The sequence below is a fragment of the Diabrotica virgifera genome, chromosome 5 (genome assembly GCF_917563875.1).
Source record: "Diabrotica virgifera virgifera chromosome 5, PGI_DIABVI_V3a".
NCBI lineage: Eukaryota > Metazoa > Arthropoda > Insecta > Coleoptera > Chrysomelidae > Diabrotica > Diabrotica virgifera.
Genome location: NC_065447.1, coordinates 10,271,563 through 10,288,323, shown reverse-complemented (window position 1 = coordinate 10,288,323; position 16,761 = coordinate 10,271,563). Strand labels below are relative to the sequence as shown.

Here is a 16,761-nt window from a genome sequence, read left to right as displayed (position 1 = left end):
CGTACGTCATAAGGGGTGTTGCCCCCCTGATATATTTTTTTAATTTTTGGAAAAACCGTTTTTTACTATTTTTATGAGATGTAGAAGCAAAAGATACATACAATCCTAAATTTTCAATTTTTTATCTCAGACCGTTATTTTTTAATAGCCATTTAAATATTTTACATCTATATATATAAAAGAAAGTCGAGGTTGTGTTAGTTACACCATTTATAACTCGAGAACGACTGAACAGATTTTTATGAAATTTTACATGTATATTCTAGCGGTCTGGGAATAGGATAATATGGAGTTTCATACCCGTACGTCATAAGGGGTGTTGCCCCCCCTGATATATTTTTTTAATTTTTGGAAAAACCGTTTTTTACTATTTTTATGAGATGTAGAAGCAAAAGGTACATACAATCCTAAATTTTCAATTTTTTATCTCAGACCGTTATTTTTTAATAGCCATTTAAAGATTTTACATCTATATATATAAAAGAAAGTCGAGGTTGTGTTAGTTACACCATTTATAACTCGAGAACGACTGAACAGATTTTTATGAAATTTTACATGTATATTCTAGCGGTCTGGGAATAGGATAATATGGAGTTTCATACCCGTACGTCATAAGGGGTGTTGCCCCCCCTGATATATTTTTTTAATTTTTGGAAAAACCGTTTTTTACTATTTTTATGAGATGTAGAAGCAAAAGATACATACAATCCTAAATTTTCAATTTTTTATCTCAGACCGTTATTTTTTAATAGCCATTTAAATATTTTACATCTATATATATAAAAGAAAGTCGAGGTTGTGTTAGTTACACCATTTATAACTCGAGAACGACTGAACAGATTTTTAAAATTTTACATGTATATACTAGCGGTCTGGGAATAGGATAATATGGAGTTTCATACCCGTACGTCATAAGGGGTGTTGCCCCCCTGATATATTTTTTTAATTTTTGGAAAAACCGTTTTTTACTATTTTTATGAGATGTAGAAGCAAAAGATACATACAATCCTAAATTTTCAATTTTTTATCTCAGACCGTTATTTTTTAATAGCCATTTAAATATTTTACATCTATATATATAAAAGAAAGTCGAGGTTGTGTTAGTTACACCATTTATAACTCGAGAACGACTGAACAGATTTTTATGAAATTTTACATGTATATTCTAGCGGTCTGGGAATAGGATAATATGGAGTTTCATACCCGTACGTCATAAGGGGTGTTGCCCCCCCTGATATATTTTTTTAATTTTTGGAAAAACCGTTTTTTACTATTTTTATGAGATGTAGAAGCAAAAGGTACATACAATCCTAAATTTTCAATTTTTTATCTCAGACCGTTATTTTTTAATAGCCATTTAAAGATTTTACATCTATATATATAAAAGAAAGTCGAGGTTGTGTTAGTTACACCATTTATAACTCGAGAACGACTGAACAGATTTTTATGAAATTTTACATGTATATTCTAGCGGTCTGGGAATAGGATAATATGGAGTTTCATACCCGTACGTCATAAGGGGTGTTGCCCCCCCTGATATATTTTTTTAATTTTTGGAAAAACCGTTTTTTACTATTTTTATGAGATGTAGAAGCAAAAGATACATACAATCCTAAATTTTCAATTTTTTATCTCAGACCGTTATTTTTTAATAGCCATTTAAATATTTTACATCTATATATATAAAAGAAAGTCGAGGTTGTGTTAGTTACACCATTTATAACTCGAGAACGACTGAACAGATTTTTATGAAATTTTACATGTATATTCTAGCGGTCTGGGAATAGGATAATATGGAGTTTCATACCCGTACGTCATAAGGGGTGTTGCCCCCCCTGATATATTTTTTTAATTTTTGGAAAAACCGTTTTTTACTATTTTTATGAGATGTAGAAGCAAAAGGTACATACAATCCTAAATTTTCAATTTTTTATCTCAGACCGTTATTTTTTAATAGCCATTTAAAGATTTTACATCTATATATATAAAAGAAAGTCGAGGTTGTGTTAGTTACACCATTTATAACTCGAGAACGACTGAACAGAATTTTATGAAATTTTACATGTATATTCTAGCGGTCTGGGAATAGGATAATATGGAGTTTCATACCCGTACGTCATAAGGGGTGTTGCCCCCCCTGATATATTTTTTTAATTTTTGGAAAAACCGTTTTTTACTATTTTTATGAGATGTAGAAGCAAAAGATACATACAATCCTAAATTTTCAATTTTTTATCTCAGACCGTTATTTTTTAATAGCCATTTAAATATTTTACATCTATATATATAAAAGAAAGTCGAGGTTGTGTTAGTTACACCATTTATAACTCGAGAACGACTGAACAGATTTTTAAAATTTTACATGTATATACTAGCGGTCTGGGAATAGGATAATATGGAGTTTCATACCCGTACGTCATAAGGGGTGTTGCCCCCCTGATATATTTTTTTAATTTTTGGAAAAACCGTTTTTTACTATTTTTATGAGATGTAGAAGCAAAAGATACATACAATCCTAAATTTTCAATTTTTTATCTCAGACCGTTATTTTTTAATAGCCATTTAAATATTTTACATCTATATATATAAAAGAAAGTCGAGGTTGTGTTAGTTACACCATTTATAACTCGAGAACGACTGAACAGATTTTTATGAAATTTTACATGTATATTCTAGCGGTCTGGGAATAGGATAATATGGAGTTTCATACCCGTACGTCATAAGGGGTGTTGCCCCCCCTGATATATTTTTTTAATTTTTGGAAAAACCGTTTTTTACTATTTTTATGAGATGTAGAAGCAAAAGGTACATACAATCCTAAATTTTCAATTTTTTATCTCAGACCGTTATTTTTTAATAGCCATTTAAAGATTTTACATCTATATATATAAAAGAAAGTCGAGGTTGTGTTAGTTACACCATTTATAACTCGAGAACGACTGAACAGATTTTTATGAAATTTTACATGTATATTCTAGCGGTCTGGGAATAGGATAATATGGAGTTTCATACCCGTACGTCATAAGGGGTGTTGCCCCCCCTGATATATTTTTTTAATTTTTGGAAAAACCGTTTTTTACTATTTTTATGAGATGTAGAAGCAAAAGATACATACAATCCTAAATTTTCAATTTTTTATCTCAGACCGTTATTTTTTAATAGCCATTTAAATATTTTACATCTATATATATAAAAGAAAGTCGAGGTTGTGTTAGTTACACCATTTATAACTCGAGAACGACTGAACAGATTTTTAAAATTTTACATGTATATACTAGCGGTCTGGGAATAGGATAATATGGAGTTTCATACCCGTACGTCATAAGGGGTGTTGCCCCCCTGATATATTTTTTTAATTTTTGGAAAAACCGTTTTTTACTATTTTTATGAGATGTAGAAGCAAAAGATACATACAATCCTAAATTTTCAATTTTTTATCTCAGACCGTTATTTTTTAATAGCCATTTAAATATTTTACATCTATATATATAAAAGAAAGTCGAGGTTGTGTTAGTTACACCATTTATAACTCGAGAACGACTGAACAGATTTTTATGAAATTTTACATGTATATTCTAGCGGTCTGGGAATAGGATAATATGGAGTTTCATACCCGTACGTCATAAGGGGTGTTGCCCCCCCTGATATATTTTTTTAATTTTTGGAAAAACCGTTTTTTACTATTTTTATGAGATGTAGAAGCAAAAGGTACATACAATCCTAAATTTTCAATTTTTTATCTCAGACCGTTATTTTTTAATAGCCATTTAAAGATTTTACATCTATATATATAAAAGAAAGTCGAGGTTGTGTTAGTTACACCATTTATAACTCGAGAACGACTGAACAGATTTTTATGAAATTTTACATGTATATTCTAGCGGTCTGGGAATAGGATAATATGGAGTTTCATACCCGTACGTCATAAGGGGTGTTGCCCCCCCTGATATATTTTTTTAATTTTTGGAAAAACCGTTTTTTACTATTTTTATGAGATGTAGAAGCAAAAGATACATACAATCCTAAATTTTCAATTTTTTATCTCAGACCGTTATTTTTTAATAGCCATTTAAATATTTTACATCTATATATATAAAAGAAAGTCGAGGTTGTGTTAGTTACACCATTTATAACTCGAGAACGACTGAACAGATTTTTAAAATTTTACATGTATATACTAGCGGTCTGGGAATAGGATAATATGGAGTTTCATACCCGTACGTCATAAGGGGTGTTGCCCCCCTGATATATTTTTTTAATTTTTGGAAAAACCGTTTTTTACTATTTTTATGAGATGTAGAAGCAAAAGATACATACAATCCTAAATTTTCAATTTTTTATCTCAGACCGTTATTTTTTAATAGCCATTTAAATATTTTACATCTATATATATAAAAGAAAGTCGAGGTTGTGTTAGTTACACCATTTATAACTCGAGAACGACTGAACAGATTTTTATGAAATTTTACATGTATATTCTAGCGGTCTGGGAATAGGATAATATGGAGTTTCATACCCGTACGTCATAAGGGGTGTTGCCCCCCCTGATATATTTTTTTAATTTTTGGAAAAACCGTTTTTTACTATTTTTATGAGATGTAGAAGCAAAAGGTACATACAATCCTAAATTTTCAATTTTTTATCTCAGACCGTTATTTTTTAATAGCCATTTAAAGATTTTACATCTATATATATATAAAAGAAAGTCGAGGTTGTGTTAGTTACACCATTTATAACTCGAGAACGACTGAACAGATTTTTATGAAATTTTACATGTATATTCTAGCGGTCTGGGAATAGGATAATATGGAGTTTCATACCCGTACGTCATAAGGGGTGTTGCCCCCCCTGATATATTTTTTTAATTTTTGGAAAAACCGTTTTTTACTATTTTTATGAGATGTAGAAGCAAAAGATACATACAATCCTAAATTTTCAATTTTTTATCTCAGACCGTTATTTTTTAATAGCCATTTAAATATTTTACATCTATATATATAAAAGAAAGTCGAGGTTGTGTTAGTTACACCATTTATAACTCGAGAACGACTGAACAGATTTTTAAAATTTTACATGTATATACTAGCGGTCTGGGAATAGGATAATATGGAGTTTCATACCCGTACGTCATAAGGGGTGTTGCCCCCCTGATATATTTTTTTAATTTTTGGAAAAACCGTTTTTTACTATTTTTATGAGATGTAGAAGCAAAAGATACATACAATCCTAAATTTTCAATTTTTTATCTCAGACCGTTATTTTTTAATAGCCATTTAAATATTTTACATCTATATATATAAAAGAAAGTCGAGGTTGTGTTAGTTACACCATTTATAACTCGAGAACGACTGAACAGATTTTTATGAAATTTTACATGTATATTCTAGCGGTCTGGGAATAGGATAATATGGAGTTTCATACCCGTACGTCATAAGGGGTGTTGCCCCCCCTGATATATTTTTTTAATTTTTGGAAAAACCGTTTTTTACTATTTTTATGAGATGTAGAAGCAAAAGGTACATACAATCCTAAATTTTCAATTTTTTATCTCAGACCGTTATTTTTTAATAGCCATTTAAAGATTTTACATCTATATATATAAAAGAAAGTCGAGGTTGTGTTAGTTACACCATTTATAACTCGAGAACGACTGAACAGATTTTTATGAAATTTTACATGTATATTCTAGCGGTCTGGGAATAGGATAATATGGAGTTTCATACCCGTACGTCATAAGGGGTGTTGCCCCCCCTGATATATTTTTTTAATTTTTGGAAAAACCGTTTTTTACTATTTTTATGAGATGTAGAAGCAAAAGATACATACAATCCTAAATTTTCAATTTTTTATCTCAGACCGTTATTTTTTAATAGCCATTTAAATATTTTACATCTATATATATAAAAGAAAGTCGAGGTTGTGTTAGTTACACCATTTATAACTCGAGAACGACTGAACAGATTTTTAAAATTTTACATGTATATACTAGCGGTCTGGGAATAGGATAATATGGAGTTTCATACCCGTACGTCATAAGGGGTGTTGCCCCCCTGATATATTTTTTTAATTTTTGGAAAAACCGTTTTTTACTATTTTTATGAGATGTAGAAGCAAAAGATACATACAATCCTAAATTTTCAATTTTTTATCTCAGACCGTTATTTTTTAATAGCCATTTAAATATTTTACATCTATATATATAAAAGAAAGTCGAGGTTGTGTTAGTTACACCATTTATAACTCGAGAACGACTGAACAGATTTTTATGAAATTTTACATGTATATTCTAGCGGTCTGGGAATAGGATAATATGGAGTTTCATACCCGTACGTCATAAGGGGTGTTGCCCCCCCTGATATATTTTTTTAATTTTTGGAAAAACCGTTTTTTACTATTTTTATGAGATGTAGAAGCAAAAGGTACATACAATCCTAAATTTTCAATTTTTTATCTCAGACCGTTATTTTTTAATAGCCATTTAAAGATTTTACATCTATATATATAAAAGAAAGTCGAGGTTGTGTTAGTTACACCATTTATAACTCGAGAACGACTGAACAGATTTTTATGAAATTTTACATGTATATTCTAGCGGTCTGGGAATAGGATAATATGGAGTTTCATACCCGTACGTCATAAGGGGTGTTGCCCCCCCTGATATATTTTTTTAATTTTTGGAAAAACCGTTTTTTACTATTTTTATGAGATGTAGAAGCAAAAGATACATACAATCCTAAATTTTCAATTTTTTATCTCAGACCGTTATTTTTTAATAGCCATTTAAATATTTTACATCTATATATATAAAAGAAAGTCGAGGTTGTGTTAGTTACACCATTTATAACTCGAGAACGACTGAACAGATTTTTAAAATTTTACATGTATATACTAGCGGTCTGGGAATAGGATAATATGGAGTTTCATACCCGTACGTCATAAGGGGTGTTGCCCCCCTGATATATTTTTTTAATTTTTGGAAAAACCGTTTTTTACTATTTTTATGAGATGTAGAAGCAAAAGATACATACAATCCTAAATTTTCAATTTTTTATCTCAGACCGTTATTTTTTAATAGCCATTTAAATATTTTACATCTATATATATAAAAGAAAGTCGAGGTTGTGTTAGTTACACCATTTATAACTCGAGAACGACTGAACAGATTTTTATGAAATTTTACATGTATATTCTAGCGGTCTGGGAATAGGATAATATGGAGTTTCATACCCGTACGTCATAAGGGGTGTTGCCCCCCCTGATATATTTTTTTAATTTTTGGAAAAACCGTTTTTTACTATTTTTATGAGATGTAGAAGCAAAAGGTACATACAATCCTAAATTTTCAATTTTTTATCTCAGACCGTTATTTTTTAATAGCCATTTAAAGATTTTACATCTATATATATAAAAGAAAGTCGAGGTTGTGTTAGTTACACCATTTATAACTCGAGAACGACTGAACAGATTTTTATGAAATTTTACATGTATATTCTAGCGGTCTGGGAATAGGATAATATGGAGTTTCATACCCGTACGTCATAAGGGGTGTTGCCCCCCCTGATATATTTTTTTAATTTTTGGAAAAACCGTTTTTTACTATTTTTATGAGATGTAGAAGCAAAAGATACATACAATCCTAAATTTTCAATTTTTTATCTCAGACCGTTATTTTTTAATAGCCATTTAAATATTTTACATCTATATATATAAAAGAAAGTCGAGGTTGTGTTAGTTACACCATTTATAACTCGAGAACGACTGAACAGATTTTTATGAAATTTTACATGTATATTCTAGCGGTCTGGGAATAGGATAATATGGAGTTTCATACCCGTACGTCATAAGGGGTGTTGCCCCCCCTGATATATTTTTTTAATTTTTGGAAAAACCGTTTTTTACTATTTTTATGAGATGTAGAAGCAAAAGGTACATACAATCCTAAATTTTCAATTTTTTATCTCAGACCGTTATTTTTTAATAGCCATTTAAAGATTTTACATCTATATATATAAAAGAAAGTCGAGGTTGTGTTAGTTACACCATTTATAACTCGAGAACGACTGAACAGAATTTTATGAAATTTTACATGTATATTCTAGCGGTCTGGGAATAGGATAATATGGAGTTTCATACCCGTACGTCATAAGGGGTGTTGCCCCCCCTGATATATTTTTTTAATTTTTGGAAAAACCGTTTTTTACTATTTTTATGAGATGTAGAAGCAAAAGATACATACAATCCTAAATTTTCAATTTTTTATCTCAGACCGTTATTTTTTAATAGCCATTTAAATATTTTACATCTATATATATAAAAGAAAGTCGAGGTTGTGTTAGTTACACCATTTATAACTCGAGAACGACTGAACAGATTTTTAAAATTTTACATGTATATACTAGCGGTCTGGGAATAGGATAATATGGAGTTTCATACCCGTACGTCATAAGGGGTGTTGCCCCCCTGATATATTTTTTTAATTTTTGGAAAAACCGTTTTTTACTATTTTTATGAGATGTAGAAGCAAAAGATACATACAATCCTAAATTTTCAATTTTTTATCTCAGACCGTTATTTTTTAATAGCCATTTAAATATTTTACATCTATATATATAAAAGAAAGTCGAGGTTGTGTTAGTTACACCATTTATAACTCGAGAACGACTGAACAGATTTTTATGAAATTTTACATGTATATTCTAGCGGTCTGGGAATAGGATAATATGGAGTTTCATACCCGTACGTCATAAGGGGTGTTGCCCCCCCTGATATATTTTTTTAATTTTTGGAAAAACCGTTTTTTACTATTTTTATGAGATGTAGAAGCAAAAGGTACATACAATCCTAAATTTTCAATTTTTTATCTCAGACCGTTATTTTTTAATAGCCATTTAAAGATTTTACATCTATATATATAAAAGAAAGTCGAGGTTGTGTTAGTTACACCATTTATAACTCGAGAACGACTGAACAGATTTTTATGAAATTTTACATGTATATTCTAGCGGTCTGGGAATAGGATAATATGGAGTTTCATACCCGTACGTCATAAGGGGTGTTGCCCCCCCTGATATATTTTTTTAATTTTTGGAAAAACCGTTTTTTACTATTTTTATGAGATGTAGAAGCAAAAGATACATACAATCCTAAATTTTCAATTTTTTATCTCAGACCGTTATTTTTTAATAGCCATTTAAATATTTTACATCTATATATATAAAAGAAAGTCGAGGTTGTGTTAGTTACACCATTTATAACTCGAGAACGACTGAACAGATTTTTAAAATTTTACATGTATATACTAGCGGTCTGGGAATAGGATAATATGGAGTTTCATACCCGTACGTCATAAGGGGTGTTGCCCCCCTGATATATTTTTTTAATTTTTGGAAAAACCGTTTTTTACTATTTTTATGAGATGTAGAAGCAAAAGATACATACAATCCTAAATTTTCAATTTTTTATCTCAGACCGTTATTTTTTAATAGCCATTTAAATATTTTACATCTATATATATAAAAGAAAGTCGAGGTTGTGTTAGTTACACCATTTATAACTCGAGAACGACTGAACAGATTTTTATGAAATTTTACATGTATATTCTAGCGGTCTGGGAATAGGATAATATGGAGTTTCATACCCGTACGTCATAAGGGGTGTTGCCCCCCCTGATATATTTTTTTAATTTTTGGAAAAACCGTTTTTTACTATTTTTATGAGATGTAGAAGCAAAAGGTACATACAATCCTAAATTTTCAATTTTTTATCTCAGACCGTTATTTTTTAATAGCCATTTAAAGATTTTACATCTATATATATAAAAGAAAGTCGAGGTTGTGTTAGTTACACCATTTATAACTCGAGAACGACTGAACAGATTTTTATGAAATTTTACATGTATATTCTAGCGGTCTGGGAATAGGATAATATGGAGTTTCATACCCGTACGTCATAAGGGGTGTTGCCCCCCCTGATATATTTTTTTAATTTTTGGAAAAACCGTTTTTTACTATTTTTATGAGATGTAGAAGCAAAAGATACATACAATCCTAAATTTTCAATTTTTTATCTCAGACCGTTATTTTTTAATAGCCATTTAAATATTTTACATCTATATATATAAAAGAAAGTCGAGGTTGTGTTAGTTACACCATTTATAACTCGAGAACGACTGAACAGATTTTTAAAATTTTACATGTATATACTAGCGGTCTGGGAATAGGATAATATGGAGTTTCATACCCGTACGTCATAAGGGGTGTTGCCCCCCTGATATATTTTTTTAATTTTTGGAAAAACCGTTTTTTACTATTTTTATGAGATGTAGAAGCAAAAGATACATACAATCCTAAATTTTCAATTTTTTATCTCAGACCGTTATTTTTTAATAGCCATTTAAATATTTTACATCTATATATATAAAAGAAAGTCGAGGTTGTGTTAGTTACACCATTTATAACTCGAGAACGACTGAACAGATTTTTATGAAATTTTACATGTATATTCTAGCGGTCTGGGAATAGGATAATATGGAGTTTCATACCCGTACGTCATAAGGGGTGTTGCCCCCCCTGATATATTTTTTTAATTTTTGGAAAAACCGTTTTTTACTATTTTTATGAGATGTAGAAGCAAAAGGTACATACAATCCTAAATTTTCAATTTTTTATCTCAGACCGTTATTTTTTAATAGCCATTTAAAGATTTTACATCTATATATATAAAAGAAAGTCGAGGTTGTGTTAGTTACACCATTTATAACTCGAGAACGACTGAACAGATTTTTATGAAATTTTACATGTATATTCTAGCGGTCTGGGAATAGGATAATATGGAGTTTCATACCCGTACGTCATAAGGGGTGTTGCCCCCCCTGATATATTTTTTTAATTTTTGGAAAAACCGTTTTTTACTATTTTTATGAGATGTAGAAGCAAAAGATACATACAATCCTAAATTTTCAATTTTTTATCTCAGACCGTTATTTTTTAATAGCCATTTAAATATTTTACATCTATATAAAAATTCGCCGGTCGCAGTGTTTGTTACCATACTCCTCCGAAACGACTTAACCGATTTTTATGAAATTTTGCAGGTATATTGGACTGTACTGGGAGTAGGTTGCTGTCTATATTTCATACCCGTATGTCATTAGGGGGTTGCCCATGACGCCGTAACTCTCACAATAATGACGTGAAAAATATGAAATTAAGTAGGTAGACTCCTTGCTGAATTCCGAGCAGAACCGTACTAAAATTTTTTGTCTAGCACAATCGGTGTCCGAAATACAATATCTCAAGCCGTAGGAATATTCTGAGGACAGAAGAAGAACGAGCGACAAATTTCATAGAAGAGAAGTGGCACAGTTTAACTTTGGGACTCAAATTGGGCAAAATATGAATTTTTTAATTTTGCGAAATTTTCAAAAAATATCTCTAAACGGAACCGTAAGCAGGAGAAAAATTCTGAGCACACGAAAAGAACAAGCAGCAAATTATAAAATTTTATTTAATTTTAATTCATTTTGTTTAATTTTATTTAGTTTAAGTATTTTATTTATTTTTGTTTATTTTAATAAATTTTATTTAATTTTAATTCATTTTGTTTAATTTTATTTAGTTTAAGTATTTTATTTATTTTTGTTTATTTTATTTTATTTCATTTTATTAAATTTTATTTATTTTTATTAGACTATATTTTCTTTTATTTAATTTTATTATTATTTTTTAATTTATTTATTATTTTTATTTAATTCTTTTTTAACTTTATTTAATTGTATTTAAGTTAATATGATTTTATTTATTTGTATTTAATTTTATTCAGTTTTTTTTATTTTTATTTACGTTTATTCAATTTCATTTAATTTTAATTTACTTCATTTACTTTTTATTTAATTTTAATTGAATTTAATTTTATTTAATCAACACCTATAGACTTGGAATCTCCCGAACCTAATAATAAATAGATGGTTGTTTTGAATGTAGATATAATAAAACTGTTATATTCATTATAAGATAAACAAATTTAAGATTGTAACTGTTGCACTACAAACTTTATTTTGTTACTTCTAACTAAACTTTATTATTTCAAACATCATGTGTAATTAATTAAAAATAATAATAAAACCTCATTCACATCGAGCATTTTTGTTTATTAATTACGAATTCCTTTTGTTAATTTTAAGTTTATTGTATACAACAGTTTGTTTTTATCTATTGAGGCAGTACGAAGTCTGCCGGGTCAGCTAGTATATTAATAATATATAAGATGTTATAATTCGATTAAAGCAATAAAATTGCTGGTAAATAACCTTTCTTTGTACTTTACTAATTAGACCAACGTATTATAACTATTTTTTTTTTCAAAATTTAAAGATTATGCAAAAAAAAGAAAAATTTATATTTTGTCGATAAAATATTAAGCAAGCATCTCATCTTTATAATCTTTATAAGTTTGATCAATGTATCATGATTATTTTGGTTATTATTGCGATCGTAAATTGTTAATTAACAATTGAATTGTTGCTAAAATATTCATTTAATTTTCACCGGCTTCTGGAATTACAATCTATACCAAGAAATCTTTGATGTCACTAAGCTATTTAATTATTGATTAGTAATTACTTACCTAAAACTTTATTTGAAAATTATAGTTTTTGTTAGGAAAACCCGCATTTTCCGAGGAAAATTTTCGTCGGAGCAAATCGTGAAAAACATATCTCTATGCAGAATTTAATTGCGGTGAATTTTTATTTGGGTGTTTTTGTTGTAAAATTAAAATCTTCGGAGTTATAGAGCAATAATTGAAAAAAATACGATTTGTCGGCGCCATTTTGTTTATAAAAAAAGTAGCATACTATCTGCGGACTTTGCATACCTATATTATTAATATATAGGATCTTATAATTCGATTCCAGCAATAAAATTGCTGGTAAATAACTTTTCCATGAATTTTGCTAATTAGCCCAGAGTAAACATCAGTCTTGAAAATGTAGGCCACTATACAGGGTGAGGCAGATAACTGGCCTATTAGAAATATCTCGAGAACTAAAGGCAACAGAATCATGAAAATTGGAATACAGGGGTTTTGAAGGAAGATCTATTAAATGAAAATATTTTCATCTCTTTGCAACTTCCGGTTATACCGGAAGTTGCTTATAATTTCGTTTTTTTAAATGGGACACCCTGTATATTTTTTTTCATTTTTGGATTCTCTTCGATGTCTTCTTTCTTAAAATATGAGGATTTGTAATGTTATGCAGGGTATTTTAAAAGATAATTACGTTTTTTTATTAATTTCGTAGCAATATTCACACCCTGTAGAATTGTAGCAGTTTGACAACTAAAACTCTACTTACGTTCAAATGATTTTTAATATTGTCTACTATTGTTAAGAATCATTAGTATAGCTAAATTTTTAATTTTAGTACACAGGGTTGGTCGAAACTCGGAATGAGTATTTTCTGAGTTTTCTTAAATGGAACACCCTGTATTTTAGTATTGTAATGAAATGATATTTTATGGTACTTTTTTATTTCTTAAGCATTCCCTATACCTAACTGCTTTAAATTGTGCTTAATTGTTAGTCGCACCAACAATCTTAACTACGTAGGTATTTTGATAGTTAAACCATTATTGGTAATTTTAAGGATCAGTCTGGATTAATATGTATTTATTTCTGAAAAATTATTTGTGATTGAATATTTTCAAGGCCAACCTAATAAAATTTTACGTATTTTTTTTGCAATTAATGTTTAGCTTGAATCACCAATAACTCACAAATTAAAGCAGTTAGGTATAGGGAATACTTATAAAATAAAAAAGTACTATGAAATATCATTTCATTACAATACTAAAATACAGGGTGTTCTATTTAAAAAAACTCAGAAAATATTCATTTTGAGTTTCGACCAACCCTGTATACTAAAATTTCAAAATTAGCTATACTAATGATTCTTAACAATAATAGACTATATTAAAAATCACTTGAACGTAAGCAGAGTTTTTAATGTCAAACTATTACAATTCTACAGGGTGTGAATATTACTACGAAATTAATAAAAAAACGTAAATATCTTTTAAAATACCCTGTATAATATAAAAAAATCTCATATTTTAAGAAAGAAGATATTGAGGAGAATCCAAAAATGTAAAAATATACAGGGTGTCCCATTTAAAAAAACCAAGTTATAAGCAACTTCCGGTATAACCGGAAGTTGCAAAGAGATGAAAATATTTTCATTTAATAGATCATCCCTCAAAACCCCTTTATTCCAATTTTCATGATCCTGTTGCCTTTAGTTCTCGAGATATTTCTAATAGGCCAGTTATCTGCCTCAAACCAAATAGCCGAAATAAAATGACGCATACAATTGTCTTGGGTAGCTTTCGGCAAGTTAAGCTTTATCTTGAAGAATAGAGATATACCAATGTGTCTAAAACGTAGAGTTTATGACAAATGTATCTTGCCTGTAACTACATATGGACTGGAGACCATGGCCTTTACAAAGAAAACCTTAGAGCAGCTCAGTACAACTCAAAGAGCGATGGAGAGGGCCATGCTAGGGATTAGTTTGAGAGACAAAATTCGAAATATCGACATTCGTGAAAGAACAAAGATTACTGATGTCGCAGAACGTATAGCAAGGCTCAAGTGGCAATGGGTCGGACATGTTGCCCGAGATAATCCCGAAAAATGGACACAGAGACTAACAAACTGGAGACCAAGAGAGAACAGGCGATTAGTAGGCAGACCGCAGAAGAGGTGGGCAGATGATATCAAACAAGTCGCGGGCAAACAGTGGATGAGAATTGCCAAGAGTAGAAATCGATGGAAGCAAATGGAAGAGGCCTATGTCCAGCAGTGGACGAACACAGGCTGAAGAAGAAGAAGAAGAAGAAGAAACTTTTCATATATAGCTCCAACAAGGGTGGTTTGAAGGGTTGAGATATTGTGATATTATATCTTAAAGCACAAAACAATCATTATGTAACTAATAAGAAGCAAATGTTGACAATATTAAACTTTAAAATGTTATTTTATAATTTTTTACAATTAGGGGTGGTTTTCACCCTTAAAAAACCAAAAGCGTACAACGGCTCAATATAGAAAATGAACTAGAGAGTGAAATGAGCCTAATCCCAAATTTTTGTACAAATCGATGCTGGACGAAAAAATTGCGAGGTTTTGCCATTTTTCCAGCTTCATTTCCTCGACTAACAATAAATTTGTTAAAAGTAAACCTTCAATAATTTCAAATTTCAATTTCAAGTATTGGTTTTAACCAGGAAATTATTATTCACCTTTTATCGCCGAAGAAGTCATTTTAATGTAAAATAGTTTATGGTTTCATTATTTACTAATCATTTGAGGATAGAATCTGCTTCTTTTACTTTTGACGTCGTTTTAAATTCTGTCAAGACCAGTGTGAACCGAGGCAGTGTTGTTCTATAGTTCATGGGACTACCTATTTTTTGAATTTCTGTGTTCGGGAGAAAGGTGGTGTCTCTCATAGCTGACTTGCGAGCCTCCTTTTGAATTTGAAAGGGACGCGTCTTTGAATCGTGTAATTTAGGTAAAATTTTTATGCCAATTATTTTGAGGCATTTGGCTTTCCTGGATAAATTTACCTATTACTTATAGTGGGGCTAGATAATAGGTGTAGTGTGTATTGGATATTTTAGTATTTAGCCCAAGCCGAAAAGGGATTATTTATTCAAAGACGTAGTCACTTCGCACGCTAGGCAGGTATGATAATTTTCGATTAATTTTGGTTCAATCTTAAGGTCTATCAACCCAGTTCACTTATGTGGGTATTCTATTTTTCTAGCGCCGTATATGAGGTCTATTGAACAATTGAGCATTTGAACAATGGCTAAATCCACAAATTAAAGTTCGAATTATTGGATCATCCACCATATTCATCGGATTTGGCCGCTAGCGACTTCCGTTTCTAGTTAAAAAAATTCATCCTTGGAAAGCGTTTCTGCAGCCCTTCCAAATTCTTATTTCAGGGCAAGGGCCTATCCAGGGAGGGGGCCATGGCCCCTCCCGAGAATTAAAAAAATAGAAATTTAAATATTGGCAGTTCAAATGTTTTTAGCTTCAAACACATATATATGTACAAAACAAAGGATAAATATATATTTTCTGGACTAAAATTGAACAAAAGCAGTAACGGAAGCTTCAAGGATGACTGAAGATGTTTGGTAAATCGAAATGTTGATAATTTTACAAAGTGCCAATTGTTAGAACGATCTTGGCAGCCATCAAAATCGTACCAATTTTAGTAGTCTATGTACATAAAGAATATAAAAGAAATGAAGCGTTACTTGGGTCGCCAGCACTTAGAACAAAGGAGTTAGTTGGTACTTTCTCACATTCAAAATGGATTGTTTTGCAAGTATTGCGTTTTATTTTTCCAGTGAAAAATATGGTCACAATAAAAGGATGCCAGCCCAGAGCCTTGTCACGAAACTTTTAACATCGTTGGTCAAACTCATGGGCAAAGACGAAACCATACAAACCCATGAAAAACATCATACCACAAGGAGTGAGTTTTAATTGGGCTACATTTTCTACAAAGTTATCGCAACCCGCAAAATCAGTCATTAACCAGATCGATTCTCAGAGGTCTAAACAGATACAAGAAAATGGAAAAATACTACGACCAATAGTAGAGTCTACATTCTTCTTAGGTCGAATAAAATTTTCCTCCAAGGGGCCATCGTGATGATGTCCTGCTTCTGGACGAAGATGCTGGAC

The 16,761-nt window shown here is 30.3% G+C and overlaps 1 long non-coding RNA gene across 3 annotated transcripts; it reads left to right on the top strand.

The window, feature by feature from the left end:
• The first annotated feature begins 749 nt into the window (after positions 1 to 749).
• On the top strand, positions 750 to 11,521 carry LOC126885629 (uncharacterized). Of its 3 annotated transcripts, none has more exons than XR_007698405.1 (3): positions 750 to 2,000; positions 7,723 to 8,024; positions 10,432 to 11,521. It is a non-coding gene; the product is annotated as an uncharacterized LOC126885629 (long non-coding RNA). The 3 variants fall into 3 exon arrangements; XR_007698406.1 differs by lacking the exon at positions 10,432 to 11,521 and adding an exon at positions 9,529 to 10,051; XR_007698407.1 differs by lacking the exon at positions 10,432 to 11,521 and adding an exon at positions 8,626 to 9,148.
• The last annotated feature ends 5,240 nt before the right edge of the window (positions 11,522 to 16,761 follow it).